We start from the raw sequence: 6,000 nt of genomic DNA, 5'->3' as shown, positions 1-6,000 counted from the left end.
TTTTTCAAAAGTGTATTTGTAATTCTCTGGTTACTGTTCAACCTGCCTGATGGGCATCTTCCTCTTTAACATGATCAGTTTGAGGACAAATGCCCTTCCAGACAGTTTTGAGCATTTGAGCCACTTGCACTGGTTACGCTCTGTATCTTAACAAGTGCTGTTATCCAGGCCATTTGCCAAAGGTCAGCTCTGCAATCACCCATCACAAAGTTTCTAGCTAGTAGATAAGTGTGGTGTCTTTTAACTAAATATTATCATCAGTGTTCCTTTCAGAGTTACCTGGGACTTCTTGTAGACATATGTAGTGCTTGTTTCTCTTTGGGACAGGTGAAGGTCTTGTCAATCTTGTCAATCTGATGAAAAGCTAGGAGTCTGTCACACATTCATAGTATATTTTTAAAAATTGCTCACATAGGATATTATTACTTATATCATTGCATGTGTTTATATTAAACCAAGTGGAAATTGTAATTTCCATCTCCTAGGAAATATTTGCATCTCTGCAAAAAAAGTATTTTTCCCAGTTCAAAGCAAAAGGTTGGAAATATGCTTTCTTTTCCTTATCCTCCCTTAGGAGCCATAGAGAGAATGACTGCTTTCTGGGAAACAGTGAAGCGAAGAGGGAAAGTTTATTTATTTTCACTTATCAGCTCCCATCTTGGCAGCAGACTGCCTTAGGGCTTGAGGGCCTAACACATGAGATGCCGAACAGTCCTTGCTGTCTTGAAAGATCTTGGGACCCTGTGTTGTGGAAGAACACTGAATACTTAGTCTACAGGAGCACACCTGGTAAGCTGCTAAAAAGCTGGGGAGTTTCAGAGCTCCTCCAGTGTGACAGTAATTTTTTGTGTCATAAATTAACTTTGTGATGCAAGAGGAAAATGTCACTGTTAATTATTTCTCTTATTTGACTGAGCTTGAACCATAATCCTTACTATGTGCATCTCACTCCAGTTATAGATTGTGTTTTCTTGGAGGAGGGGTGGGAGACATTGAAATTAAATGGGAGCTTTACATTTGCATCTCATTACTCCATGAAAAAACAGGCAAAACAAATTCTGGCCTAATACCTGGCCATAGCTGAGTGCGTAAAAGCAGCACAGAGGCTTTGGAAGATGAATGTGCATGGGTCACGAGTCTTCCCAGGGATGTGAAATGAGCACTACAAGTAAGCTTTTCATCCCTGAAGCTGTTTCATCAGACAGTAAAATAATGTGAGATTTGAATGTGACTGTCCAGAAAATAAAGGACTTGGCTAGTCCTGTCCCTGCAGGACAGGGACTCCACTCCAGGCTTATTCTGTCCAATCTTCTGTAACCTTCTGAGCTGTAGCAAGCTGGACAAAGTGTCCATCACCTCCAGGACTCAGCTGAGGGGTCTCTGAAGCATTTTGGAGTCACTACACGTGTTACAGATTCACTGACTATTTCAACTCTTGTGGTTCATCCTGCTTTGCGCTGTGAGCCTCCCTGCTTAGCATGCTGCCAGTGAGGTACCATCTACCTTACCGGCAGGCAGTCTTCCTCTCCCTACTTCCCAGGCATACTTTTTTTTACCAAAATGTGCTGTATGTGCCCATGAAACCATCAAAATCCAAATACAACTTCTATGCTTTCTGTCACAGTAAAGGTGTCTTTTTCTGAAGCACCACAGTCTTTTAACTTTGAGTACCAGACTGCAGAAATCAAGAAGAAAGAGACTTGAACAGCAATTGAACGGGAAATGTTGCAAAAACAGAGCTTTGGGGACATGATACCAGTGTTTCTGGAGAGGTGTAGTTCAGGTCAGCACTAACCATCTCAGCCAAGTGTTTTTAGGGTGCTGTGGCACACTTAAGAGGATTAGCTACCTTTCAGTTGAGATGAAAATCTAATTCCTCCGGAAACTTTTTGGAGCACAGAAGAATGAGATGTTTAAACTGTCCAAATTCCAACACGATAAATTGCATTCCGTTTAAGTAGAGTCTCTGTACAGTTATCTACCTTTCAGTTACCTACTGGCTCTTTCCTTTCTTCCTTAAATATGTACTGCTGAATGCTCTTCAGCTTTGTGTTTGATTCTACTAGGGTTTGCCTTTCTACAGTAGATGAAAGAGTACACTGGCATGAATTGTTCTCTAAAAATATAAGAATATATTATCTCCATAATTAATCTTTCACTTTTTCTTTTAAACAAAATATAATCATCATGATACATAATGTTCATTTGACATAGTTTGTGGCCAGGTTCTGATGTGTGAATGCCACTAGTTAGAAGCGTTCAATCTCCTAATTTCCTCTGTCTCCTTAATTTTCTCCCCCCCGCTCTGCCCCTTTTTTTGCACTACTAGCCTCAGTTAATTTTGCCAATCATAAACACTTGTAACAAATGAATGTTGAATGGAAGAGGCTCATTGAAGCGAACCCATTTATTTTTACATCAGCTCTTTTCCTTGAAGACTTACTCATTTGATTGTATAAATCAGACACAGACTAATATACACTCTCCTGGTTGCATTTTCTGCTTTAGAGGTATCCACATACCTTGGTTTTGTGGTACTGAACAGCACTGGTAGACCTTGTGGGTAGCTGCTCAACAAAACATAATGGATGAGGAGGATTTGTATCAAGTTCATGCAATCAGGATTAATCCCCCCTCCAAAAGTTGGCAGAAAAATAAGCATTCCTAGCCCAACTTAGATTATCCATTTTTAACAGAAAATGCAGTTTTTCAAGCTGGCTTGAATTCACTGAAATGTATTTTTTTTCTATTTGTGGGAAAAAAGAGAAAGAAACATAATACTTATTTATAGTTGGTATGACCTTACTCTGATCACTGCAATTACAGAAACAGATAAAAGCATTCTGAGTTGGTCTGATGTTAATGTGGGCTGCTTTAACACCTCCTGGTAATTAGAATTCAAGTGATCCAAGTCTCCGGCATTCTTTATACCCTCAGCATCCTGGCCATGCTCTCAGGACTCCTAGTGCACATTCTCCCTTGGAGAACGAGAATATGGAAAACTACTGCAACTTACAGTAGTCAGGGACAGATTAATGTTGAATCAAACCGGAAAGGACTTTTTTTCGGAATATGAAAATGTTTTATTTCACTATTAGTTTATGGCTGAAAGAGACCATTCTAGTATTACACTTGAGTTAATCTCCCCACCACTGCGCCCAACAGCTTAGATAAGACAGCCACACTTCTGCTGCTTTAAGCAAGACCATACTGTCACATGCTGCAGGCGAAGAACAAGAGGCTGAGATCCCTTAGTGTAAAGGAGCTGGTTAACAGAGATGCCTGGGCTGTCCCAGCAGTTATTCTGAGATTCATATTATCTGCCTCGTGAGGAATTGAGGAATTGATAGAGCAGCTAATCCTGGAAAACATTTCCAGGCACATTAAGGATGAGAAAATCATCAGAAGCAGTCATCATGGCTTCACCAAGGGGAAGTCATGCTTGACCAACTTGATAAACTTCTATGATGGTAGATGAGCGGAGAGCAGTGGATATTGTCTACCTAGACCTGAGTAAGGCCTTTGACACTCTCTCCCATAAGATTCCCACAAACAAGCTGCTGATGTATGGACTGCATGAGCAGACAGTGAGGTGGATTGAAAACTGGCTGAATGGCCAGGCCCAGAGGGTGGTGATCAGCGTTGCAATGTCTACTTTGAGGCCAGTAACTAGTGGTGTACCCCAGGGATCAATATTGGGTCCAGTCCTATTTAACATCTTCATTAATGATCTGGATGATGGGGCAGAATGCACCCTCAGAAAGTTTGCTGGTGACACAAAACTGGAAGGAGTGGCTGATACACCAGATGGTCGTGTTGCCATCCAGGTGGACCTCAACAGGCTAGCAGGGCTCTCATGTAGTTGAACAAAGAGAAGTGCAAAGTCCTGCATGTGGGGAGGAACAACCTCAGGCACAAATACATACTCGGGGCCACCCAGCTGTGAAGCAGCTTGGCAGAAAAGGATCTAGGTCCTGGTAGACAACAATCTGAACATGAGCCAGCAACATGCCCTTGCAGCCAAGAGGGCTAATGGTATCCTGGGCTGCCTTAGAAGGAGTGTTGCCAGCAGGTTGAGGGAGGTGATCCTTCCCCTCTACTCAGCACTGGTGGGGCCACACCTGGAGTACTGTGCCCAGTTCTGGGCTCCCCAGTACGGGAGAGACATGGGCATACTAGAAAGAATCCATTGAAGGACCACAATGATGAAGGGATTGGAGCATCTCTCCTATGCAGAAAGGCTGAGAGAGCTGGGACTGTTTAGCCTGGAGAAGAGAAGGCTGGGGAGGCGGATCTTATTAATATACTTAAATACCTGAAGGGAGGCTGCAAAGAGGATGGAGCCAGGGTCTTTTCAGTGGTGTCCAGTGAAAGGACAAGAGGCAATGGGCACAAACTGAAACACAGGAGGGTCCATCTGAACATCAGGAAATACCCTTTCACTGTGAGGGTAACTGAGCACAGGCACAGGTTGCCCGGAGAGGTTGTGGAGTCTCCATCCTTGAAGATATTAAAAAACCATCTGGATATGGTCCTGGGCAACTGACTCTAGGTGGCCCTGCTTGAGCAGAGGTCCAGAGGTCCCTGCCAACCTCAACCATTCTGTGATTATGTGATTCTGTGAATTGAAGCTTTGCAGCTTTCATTATTGCAATGACCTGGTGGCTAGAGACAGTCGTTGGAGTTAAAGTAGTATGTAAGTATTTCCTTTTTCTTTTGAGCTGCAGAAAGAAGAAATAACAACCAATGAAGTTCAGACAATTAGAGACAATCAAGAGTAGTGCAAACGTAGTCCAAAAAATCATACTAAAAACTGGATTAGAATCTTTTTCTTGTTGAAACCACCATCTCTGCTCAAGTACTCCAAACCCTGGGGATGCATTCCCTTTCTTTGCCTCTCTGATTCAGTGTCTGACTGTCTTTATAGGTGAGATTTTCAAGGTTGAATTTATCCAGCTTTGACTTTCTTCCTTTCATTTTATCCTGTTATGCCTTTGTCAGCAAGGCTGTGGAGTCCCTCCTTTTGTCACAGGTTTGTTTTTTTTCTTACAATGTAAAATATCTACAGAGTAATAGTCACTTTCAACCTTTTCTTTTCACAAGCTGGTAAATGCTGAAATCCTCCCTCAGAGAGCTTGCTTGTCAGTGGTTGGCTCTTTGTGCATGAGTATGTCTTCTCTGAACTCTCTCCAGCTGATTGTACAGCTTTCTTGAAATGAGGATTCAAGGCTGAGCATGAGAAATTTCTTCCACTCCATAAATTCACTTTCTATATCTTTAATAGTGTGAATCGTTATTTGGTTGGTTTTCATCTTTCTTATCAGGACAGTGCCCTGAAAGTTCACGTTCAAGTTGAAAACAAATTTTGACAGTTATGAATTGAATTTTTTTTTCTCCTTTGAGTTGATTTTAAGAGATGCTTTTGAAATACTCTTGCTTCCTATAGCATGGAAATCCTGTTTACTTTTTCAAGGCCATTATTCTATTAGATGGGTGTCAGTATCTCTCCCTGCAAAAATGAAATCTCTTCTCTGCTTTGTAAAGAGTAAATGAGGTAATACCATTTCATCTTCATTAATACAAACATAGGAAAAAAAAATAATCTTGTGACACTAATGAAAAAATACTCACTGAGTTGAAGAAAAAAGAGGAGGGGATTGTGACAGATGGGAAGGGAAATAACCTATGTGCTTTTGTTAGGAAAATGTGGATTTTCCGTTAAAAAGTGGCCAAACTATGGTCTGCACCAGACCAGAGTTACGAGAGGGCAAGGTGAAGTGCTGACCTTGCTGCTAGCACACACATCTTCAATAACTGAGGGCAAAGGAGAGTAGTGGGTGCATCCTCAGAGCAGAACACTTGTACTAAGAAATGAGGAGATGATGAATCATAGAATCATAGAATCATACAGGTTGGAAAAGACCTCTAAGATCATCATGTCCAACCGTCAACCCAACACACCATGTCCACTAAACCATGTCCCTAAGGGCCTCATCTACA

The sequence above is a fragment of the Calonectris borealis genome, chromosome 1 (assembly GCF_964195595.1).
Source record: "Calonectris borealis chromosome 1, bCalBor7.hap1.2, whole genome shotgun sequence".
Classification (NCBI taxonomy): domain Eukaryota; kingdom Metazoa; phylum Chordata; class Aves; order Procellariiformes; family Procellariidae; genus Calonectris; species Calonectris borealis.
Note: the sequence above shows the minus strand (reverse complement) of the source record.